Source organism: Mirounga angustirostris, unplaced genomic scaffold, assembly GCF_029215605.1.
Source record: "Mirounga angustirostris isolate CCGP_5_RB_7025 unplaced genomic scaffold, mMirAng1.0.hap1 SCAF_9, whole genome shotgun sequence".
In the NCBI taxonomy this organism is placed as follows: Eukaryota; Metazoa; Chordata; class Mammalia; order Carnivora; family Phocidae; genus Mirounga; species Mirounga angustirostris.
The window spans coordinates 24,289,320-24,298,163 of NW_026991717.1; positions in this window are offsets into that span (position 1 = coordinate 24,289,320).

Consider the following 8,844-nt stretch of genomic DNA (forward strand, 5'->3'; position numbering starts at 1 on the left):
CAGTATCCATAAAAAATAAACATCCTTATCTCTGAACACAAAGGGATACTGAGGAAAATCTGAACAAACTCCCTGCTCTGCGGAAAGCCTGCTTCTCCCTCTCCCACTCCCCCTGCTTGTGTTCCCTCTCTCGCTGTGTCTCTCTGTCAAATAAATAAAATCTTAAAAAAAAAAAGTATTTATTTATTTATTTATTTATTTATTTATTTATTTATTTATATTTATTTGAGAGAGAGAAAGAGAGTGAGCAAGCACAAGCAAGGGTGGGTGGAGCAGCAGGGAGCCCAATGTGAGACTCAATCTCAGGACCCTGGGATCATGACTCAAGCTGAAAGCAGACTGACTGAGCCACCCAGATGTCCCTGGATCTGAATATTCTAAAGGTAGATTAATGGGAAAATCATGCAAATTAATTGAATATAAATTGTATGTAACATGGGAGCCTTAATAAAGAAATGAAGACCCAAAGAAACAGACCTGAGTATTATTGATGATAGGTTTGTTGAAAAGTGGGCAGTCATGGAGGAATACATTAAGGAGTATGAGGTAATTATAGTAAACATGGGGAAACATAAAAGGTCTTGTTTGTTCAGATTTTCTTCAGTATCCCTTTGTGTTCAGAGATAAGGATGTTTATTTTTTATGGATACTGGATACTTTCACATGTGGGTTTTATGGACTGTTTTAGGGAAGAAGGGGGAGATGGGGGGTGGAGTATGAGTGAACTTCCTGATTCTGTTTTTTCTCAAACTCCTTCATTTTCAATATTCAATATGCTAAGGTGACATACTTGGGGGTACCAGGTCCTGAACCACATCACTGTGAAGTGGGTTCCTTGATTAGAAGCAACGCATGTCAGTGGATATGATATTCTACAAGTCCATAGATGGTAGCTTGACAGTTTGGTCAGAAACACTGCACACAGGGAAGGCAGATCCATATCCAGAATAAGTGTTTATTTCAGTAAGAATGAAATGTTGCCTTTTCTATGATGGAAGGGGTCCAATGTAATCAGCCTGCCACCAAGCACCTAGCTGATCACCCCAGGGAATGGTGCCATATCAGAGACTCAGTGTTGATATCTGCTGCTGCCAGATTGGGTTCTCAGCAGTGGCTGCATCCAGGTTAGCTGTGGTGAGTGGAAGTCCATGTTGCCGAGCACATGCATAACCTCTGTCCTTGCCACCATCGTCTCTCTGTTCATGGGTCTGTTGAGCGATGATGGGTAGCTGGGGAAATGGGCTGACTGGTGTCCACACAATAGGTCATACTGTTCACTTGATTATTAAAATCCTTCTCTGCTGAGTTCACCCTTTGGTAAACATTCACACAGGACTCAAATATCTTCACATTGTTTGCCCATTCAGAATAGTCTATCTGTATACCTCTTGCCCAGACCTCCTTATTGCCAATTGCCCAATCATGTTCTTTCCAAATCCCTGGCCATTCAGCCAAGCCATTGGCTACAGCACTGCAATCAGCATATAATCGCACTTCTGGCCATTTCTCTTAAGCAAAGTAAACAACGAGGTGCACTGCTGGAAGTTCTGCCCACCAGAAGGACTTCCCTTTACCACTTTCTTGTGTTGCTTCAGGAATATCCCAGAAAAGGGACATAGTGCTGCAGCTGTGTACTTTTGGGTGGTGTCTGCATATCCTGCAGGCCTGAGTTTTCTCTTCCTCTATCATATGATCATAGGGAACCTATAATCAGCCAATTTTGTTTTATTTATTAGTTTGAGAAAGAGCTCAATGCAGGGCTATATCTCACAACTCTGAGATCATGACCTGAGCTGAGATCAAGAGGGGCGCTTAACCAGCTGAGCCACCCAGGTGCCACCAAAGTGAAATTTTATTCTTCTGCAATTTTCTCAAACTCCATTAGCTTAAATTATTCAATATGCCAAGGTGCCATATTTTGGGGTAGTGTGGCCTGAACCCCATCAATTGTAACTATTCAACTGTGAAGTTGTAGCCATAGATAAATATATAAACAAATGGGCTTGACTGTGTGAGATAATAGAAAAAAGTAAATATCAGCTATACTTTAATAAAAGAAAAACACACACACACACACACACACACTCACAGTTCCTGACACAGAGTTCCTAAAATCCTTGTGATTTTTTGATTGATAAGAACACTAAGAGCAACTCTTGTTTTAATATTTGGTCTTCGACCCCATCCCTGACACAGAGCTCCTGAAACCCTTGTAAATTCCTTAGTGGTAAGAACCCTAGGAGCAGGGGTGCTTGGGTGGCTCAGTCGTTAAGCATCTGCCTTCGGCTCAAGTCATGATCCCGGGGTCCTGGGATCGAGCCCCGTATTGGGCTCCCTGCTCCGCGGGAAGCCTGCTTCTCCCTCTCCCACTCCCCCTGCTTGTGTTCCCTCTCTTGCTGTGTTTCTCTCTGTCAAATAAATAAAATCTTAAAAAAAAAAAAAAGAACCCTAGGAGCATATTTTGTTCTGAGGAGGCAACTCTGGGTGGGTTCCTGGATGGCTCTTGGATGGGAGCTGACCACCAGAAAGATGAAGTCATGATTAGAACCTTAGAATTTTTTAGCCCCACCCCTCACTTCTGTAGAAAGGGGAGATGGGCTAGAAATGGAGCTAATGATTGATCATACCTCCCTAATGAAGTCTCTACAAAAATCCCCAGTGCACAGTACCCCAACTCCATGGGACAAATGCTCCTGCTCTTAGGAACCTCTCAGACTTTGGTCTGTGTATCTCCTCATATGATTGTTCATCTGTATCCTTTTATCATATCCTTAATTAAATTGGTCAATGTAAGTACAGTTGACCTTTGAACAATGTGGGGATTAGGGGTATCGATTCCCACACAGTTGAAAATCTATGTATAATTTTTGACTCCTTCCCCCCGCAAATTAACTACTAATAGCCTACTATTGACCAGAAGCCTTACTGATAGCAAATAGTGGATTAATATCTATTTTGTATGTTACACGTATTATATACTATATTCTTACAACAATATTTTTTCTTTTTTTTGATTAGAAAGCATTGATATGTATTTATTATTTATTTATTTTTTTATTATTATGTTCAGTTAGCCAACATATAGTACATCATTAGTTTTTGATGTAGTGTTCAGTGATTCATTAGTTGTGTGTGACACCCAGTGTTCAACACACACGTGAGCTCCTTGATACCCATCGCCTGGTTACCCCAGCCCCCCACCCCTCTCCCTTCTGTAACCCTCATTCTGTTTCTTAAATTTTTTCAGTATTTCTAGGCTCCATGGTTCACCTGCAAGTTTTTTTCAAATTGTCACAAATCTCCGAAAATCTTTCCAATTTATTTATTGAAAAAAATCGACCTATAAAGTGGACCCATGCAGTTCAAATTTTGTGTTGTTCAAGGTTCGACTGTAAATGTTCCACTGAGTTTTGTGAGCCACTCTAGCACATTAATTAAACCAAAAGGCACAGGAGATCACAGAAACCTCTGATTTGTAGCCACACCAGACAGACTTTGTGGGGAACCTCTGGACCTGCTACTTGCAATTGGCCTCTCAAGTGGATGGGAGCAATCTTCTGGGACTGAGGCTTAACTGTAGGATCTGACACTACTTCCAGGTAGGACAGTATCAGAGTTGAGTTAAATCAACTGAAATTTGAACTTTGTGTAATTTTCATGTGTCCCCAAATTGCCTTTCTGTTGATTCCCTCCAAACTACTTAAAAAATGGACAGGCAGTAGGTGAGATTTGGTGTTGTTTGCTGACCATCTGGGGTGTTCTTGCCTGAAGCCTGGATACAGTGAGAATGTGTGCAAAAGCCATGGGTGGAAGAGTGTCTTTTTTGTTACTTGTGACCTGCGGGAGTATTCTCAAGAGGAGGGGCACTTCCTTCCTCAGCTCAGCCTCTTCTGGAGCTGGTCTTGGGATTTTCAAGAATGCTGTTCCCCAGACTGGGGGAAGGGAGCCTATAGCAAAAATCTCTCCTAGTTTTCCTCTGAATGGGTTGTGCCTGTAGGGAAACGCTGCCGCCCAGTGCCTTGAGCAAAGTGCCTGTAGGTGCTCTCCTGGGCTTCTGTGCTCGAAGTGTGTGTTCTGTTTTGTCTTTTGACCTAGCTTTCCGCTTGGGCTGTAGGTTTGTGGAAGAGGAATTATAATGAGAGTCATTGCCCCTAAGAGTCACTTCAGCATAGGGTAGTGGTTAAGAGCAGGGGCAAAGTAACCAGAGTGCTGGGCTTGAATCTGGGTTAAACCGCTTGTCAACTGTGTGACTTCGTGTGTGGTTCTGGACCTCTCTGGGCCTCAGTTTCCTAATATCTAAGAGGGATGGAAATAGAAAGCAACTCATACGGTGGTTATTTGGATTAATGATAAAGTATCTGGAAAATCACCTGATACACAGTAAGCAGAATATGTGTCTGTTAAATAAATAAACGAATAAGGAAAAATAGTTGTTTACATAGAGTGCAGACTTCAAACCATGTAGTCTTTATTCCCTTGAATTTCTGCTTCTAAATTTTAAATTTTGTCATAAAAAGGACTTTAGCCTGTCTGCAGTATCATTTCAAATACTGTCCACATTCCGCAAATGTTTAAGATACAAAATCATTTTACTTGTATCTCAAATTATATCTTATTTTATAATTTTAACTTCTGTATTTGTTTTAGTTCTGATGGAATAAAAATTTCAAAAAAGTTGTTTTAGTGGGTATGATTTTCATTTTCATACTAGCCAAAATGTTTTTAAATAAAAAAGACTAATGTCATATTTTATTTTATTTTATTTTTAAAGATTTTATTTATTTGTCAGGGAGAGAGAGAGAGAGAGCAAGCACAAGCAGGGGGAGTGGGAGAGGGAGAAGCAGGCTCCCCGAGTAGCAAGGAGGCTGATGTGGGACTCGACCCCAGGACCCTGGGATCATGACGTGAGCCGAAGGCAGCTGCTTAACTGGCTGAGCCACTCAGGCATCCCCTACTAATGTCATATTTTAAAGGCTCTTCCACAAAAGTCCTCCTAATGGTAGAAAAGATAGACTGGAGATTGTCTAGTGGTCCCACAAAATTTCATAATATCTTATTTTATACTTAAAAATTTTATACCTTGTTCTGTTATATATATAATTGTATTTATTTTATTTTAAAGGATTTTTTTACCAAAAAAAAAAGAAAATATATTGTATTAAAATAAGAAACTCAAGCCTATTATTCATTTGCCTTTTCCCTTCCTCAAACATAACCATATATCATTTAATCAAAAATATTAACTACAGTGCTTAAAACTACATCGAAAATTATGGACTTATACTGAAAAATTAAAAATTATGTATTAAGAACCACTTAAATCTCTAAAAAATTATGCTTTTTGGAAGGAGTTATGTTATTTTTGCTTGAAATATCTGCAAGCTCCTTCAAAGGCAGGGACTATTCATTTGTTTCTGGATGTCCAGGGCATTCACACAGCAGATACTCAATAAATGTGTGTACATGAATGATCAATGTGTGTAAGTCCCAGTCAACATATCTTTAATAATAAAGATCAGAAGACATAAGTATAGATATTTTATTAGAAAATGTTTTACTCTCAGAGCAACATATAAACTACTCTGCAAGATTAAAACAGGGGCTTTTACCAATTAGCAGGACATCTTATTTTCAAACCAGGGCAGGATTTTTATACTTCCCTCACATTCAGGAAATACAAAACAATTTATATGAGTCAAGATAATCACAATCTATCACTTACTTTTCAATGAAAATTTATTAATGTTGTATTAATTATATACATTTTCAGCATATAATAATTTCACAATATAACAAACTCAAAATGGAAATCCACTTTCAAAACAAACTTTTTCTTTGCTTCTTCCCGTCCTCGAGCTTTTCCCCTAACATTGACTGAGTTACTTTAGAAAATGTTAAGTCTGTATATTTGAACTTATCACTGTCTATTTGGATTATTTCAAAAAGCAAGAAATTCAAAATAATGCTGTTGGGATTTATGCAGACCTTGGCCAAGCAGCAAATTTTCTAAGGATCAGAATGTGTGTAAATTGGAAGACCTCATGGTTAGAATCTAATCATTTTCTTTTGGCTGGCTGCCTCTTCTTGATCTCTTCTATTTACCTGCTTGCCTTCTACTCCTCCTTGGATGGTATGCTTGGGTTTTGTAGTGGCTGGGGGGTGGGCTCCACTGCTAGGGAGGGAGCCTGGTATTCTTTGTTCTTCACCTGCCAGAGGAATTAGAAGGGCCAGAGTGGGGAGTCTGTGCGCTGTGTAGGTTTGACTGTGGCAAAAGCAGAAGGTGAGAAGGACCACCTAGGTAGAGAGATCTGCAGCAGGTGCAGAGTAGAGCGATCACAAAGAGCAAGTACTTCATAATGACCGAACATCCTTGCACTTTTTCCTTTGAAATTCTCTTTTCCTTATTGATTTCTATGAGTTCTTGATGTAGTATATATTAAGTATATTGCAAATGGATTCTCCTGTCTCTTTTAACCTTCTTTATTATATACTTTTGCCAGACAAGTGTCCTTAAACAACTTTTTCTGTATCATTTGATTGTTTACTTTTTATTTGGTACAGTTCATAAATTCAAATGACAATTAAAAAAATAGGCTTACAGAGATGCTTCAGTGGTACATCTTTCTATCCTGTCCACTAACCTTCTCCTTTGTAGGTGACTATGTTAGGACACTTTTGTATATAATTTCTGATCAGTTTATTCTCTTAATTAACTTTTTATTTCAGAACAGCTTTATATTTACATAATTCTTTCAAAGATAGTGCGGTTATTCTATATCTCACACATATATTCCTCTGTTATCAACATCTTACGTTAGTATGGTGCATTGGTTGCAGTTAATGAACCAACACTGAAGTTCATACTTTATTCAGATGTCCTCAGTTTCTTCATAATGTCCTTTCTCTGCTCCTAGATCTCATCCAGGATATTGCATTTAATACTCCTCTCTCAAAGCTCTTCTTGGTTGTAACAAAACCCAAAAAGCTTCTCAGACTTTCTTTGTTTTTGACAGTTTTTGGATTACTATTCAGGTATTTTGTAAAATTTCCCTCAATTGAAATTAAAAAAATATATATAATGTACACACCATAATATCCTCCTTTTTAAAATTGTACAATTCAGTGATTTTTAGTATATTGACAATGTTTTACAAACATCCCTACTATTTAATTCCAGAACATTTCATCATCCTATAAAGAAACCCAATAACCACTAGCAATCACTCCCTACTCATCCTTCCCCCATTCTCTGACCATCACTGCTCGGCTTTCTGTCTCTATGGATTTGACTATTTTGAACATTTCATATAAGTCACTCATACAAAATGTGGCCTTTTGTGTTTGGATTTTTTCACTCAGCATAACATTTTTCAGGGTTCATCCATTTTACAGCATGAATCAATACTTCATTCCTTTTTATGGCTAAATGATATAGTATAAATATGCCATACCACATATTTTGTTTATCCATTTATCAGTTGATAGACATCTGAGTTATTTCCTCTCTCTATTATAATGACTGCTATGAAAATTCATGTACAAATTTTTGCATAGATGTGTGTTTTCATTTCTTTTTGGTTATATATTAAAAGTAGAGTTGTGGGTCATAGGATAACTTTATGGTTAAATTTTTAGGTATTACCAAACTTTTTTCTAAAGTGGCTGCATTAATTTACATTCCTATCAGCAACGTATGAAGGTACCAATTTGTCCACATCCTCCATAACACTTGTTATTGGCTTTTTGATGATAGCCCTCCTACTGAGTGTGAAGTGGCACCTCATGGAGCTAATCTTTTGCATTTCCCTAATGACTATTGATGTTGAACATCTTTTCATGTGCTGATTAGCCATTTGTTTATCGTTTTTTTGGGTGAATTATTTATTCAAATCTTTTGCATTTTAATTTATTTTCTCTTTTTATTGTTGAGTTGTGAGACTTCCTTTATATGATATTTGCAAATATTTTCCACCATTCTGCTGGTTGTCATTTTATTTTCTTAATAGTGTCTTTTGAAGCAAAAACTTCTATGTAATTGTGATAAAGTCCACTTTATTTTTTTGGCTTCTTGTGCATTAGGTATCCTATCTAAGAAAACGTTGCTTACTTAAGTCAATATCACACAGATTTACACCCATGTTTTCATCTAAGAGTTTTATATTTTAAACTCTTACATTAAGTCTTTAATCCATTTTGATTTAATTTTTATATATGATATAGGAGTTCTGATCAGTTTTACAGATTCTTTAGCTTCAGTTATACAGAGAAAAGTTCTTTTTGCTTTGTTTTGTTTTAATTTTGAGAACAGTTTTACTCCAGATTTGTTGTCCTTTCAGCTTATACCTTTGAGTGTATGACTTGGGGATAGGTCTAGACTTTGGAAAAAATGGAATTGTTGGGAGACATATCTGTCTAGCAACACAGTCCTTATAACAAAGCATATTGGTAAAGTCCCCCTCCCCCTTTTTTTTGTATATTCCCATTTGCAGGGCATGCTCAATCAGGCTTGTAAATTGATATAAATTATACTCTTTAAGTATATGAGTGATCCAATATGGCAGCTCTCTTTGGATTGTGTGTAAGGCTCAGGGAGCTTATCGTGTCTTCTTTGGCATCTAAAGCCAGCTTCTTACGGTGGTAGAGCAGCCAGAAAATTATCAGGAGTGTGGTCAGAGTTGTCAAAAAGAGCAGGCTGGAAAAGGATTTGGAAGATGGGTCAATAAACTAGACAATCAAGTATGTTAGAGTTGAGAATTAAATATAATTTTGTTTTATCTTAATATTTATTTTTTAATTCTAAAGGTAATTAACACTGTATAAAGTATAAACATGGTAAAAACATTA